Source organism: Bison bison, unplaced genomic scaffold, assembly GCF_000754665.1.
Source record: "Bison bison bison isolate TAMUID 2011002044 unplaced genomic scaffold, Bison_UMD1.0 scf7180017864527, whole genome shotgun sequence".
Classification (NCBI taxonomy): domain Eukaryota; kingdom Metazoa; phylum Chordata; class Mammalia; order Artiodactyla; family Bovidae; genus Bison; species Bison bison.
In genome coordinates, this window is record NW_011495078.1 from 3,753,324 (window position 1) to 3,754,907 (window position 1,584).

Genomic DNA, 1,584 nt, shown 5'->3' on the forward strand with positions numbered 1-1,584 from the left:
GCCACAACATTACATTGCTTTTCCAGGTAATTTTAGGTAATTTCTGGGTAATCTAGCAAGCCCAGTCACTAAGACATATCTGACTCCTTGCTATGCCCTGGACTGTAGACCGCCAAGCTCCTCTGCCCGTAGCATTTCCCAGGCAAGAATACTGGAGTGTGTTGCCACTTCCTTCTCCAGGAGATCTTCCAGAGCCAGGGACTGAACTCACATCTCCTGCATTGCAGGCAGATTCTCTACCACTGAGCCACCCGTGTAATAGGTAGGTAATTTAGTAAGATACATCAAATAGGTAAAAATGAAGTTCTGTGTCATATCAGCAAAGGCTTAAGCAACTCCCAAATGGAGAGAGTTACAAAGGCTTCACGGTAAAGAAAGTAAATTCCTAGACAAACACTCACTGGAGTCAATTTTTAATTAATCAAAGCAAAATAGAAGTGATTCCACCCCTAACTGCCACTTTAGAGACATGCACACTGCTCCAAATTATTAATTCAAAGCTTGTACGTTCAGAGAAATGTGTGTGGGTGAAGATTTACAGAAGACGTTTCTTAGTTAAAGAGCAAAATATGTGTGGTCTTTGAAATATCAAATATGCCCTGTATTGAAACACTATTTTGGTCTGGTGCATTAATTTAAAAGCAAATTGATGGACTGGAACTCCAAGATAAAGATGAATAACACAGTCATTAAGACTATGATATTTCTAGATATGGATAATAAAATCACAAAAATTGTCTTATTTTAAAGTATGCTATTAATACGATTCACAATACAGATAAACCCCTTTACTCCTAGTGATGCATGGCTGATCCAGTTCAAACAAAGGTAACTGAACATCAATGAGGCTGCCTCTAGGCTCAGGGTCTGCGAAACCTAATTTTTTATTAAATTCACAAGCTAATTAGAAATTAGAAGAAAGCAGGACGAAGCTGCACACCCGGCCATGAATGCAAGCAGTTTGGTTCAGCAACCACGTGAAGGTTATGGTCATTTCAGCTTGAATGGAGCGTCGCCGCAGGAACTTCAACGGGACTGGCAGGTATTTAGTTTAAAGATAAAGTTTGTCGCCGAGGCTGTGAGCTGGTGTGGGTGGCTCACAGAAGGAAGAGATGGGGAGTTTGAGGGGCCGGGAGGTGTGGGCCATCCCACCGTGTCTGCATCGGTGTGGAGAGTGTGGGGAAAAGTTTATTAAACCACTTATGAAAGGCGATCTGACTGCGGCCTCAATAAGCTGCTTGAAACTAGGACCACCAAGTCCTTCAACAAAGAAGGCCACTGGGACTTTGGATGTTCTCACGGACTGGATGGGAGAAGATGAGTGGGGAAAAGCAAAGGAGTCCGAAAGGTCTCCCTCACCCGCGCGGCTGCAGGGAGATGGGAGGAGAGAAGAGGGAACAAGAGGCGGACCAGGGGCCCACCCCCGCGTGCAGGGCAGGGGGCATTTCCCACAGAGGGCGGGGGCGTTTCCCACGGAGGGCAGGGGGCGTTTCCCACAGCCCAGCGGAGATGCCCGCAGAGGGGCTGCGAGGGGTGGCCGCGGATGGTATGGGCCCTCGGCCTGGAACCCGCAGCCATTCGCGG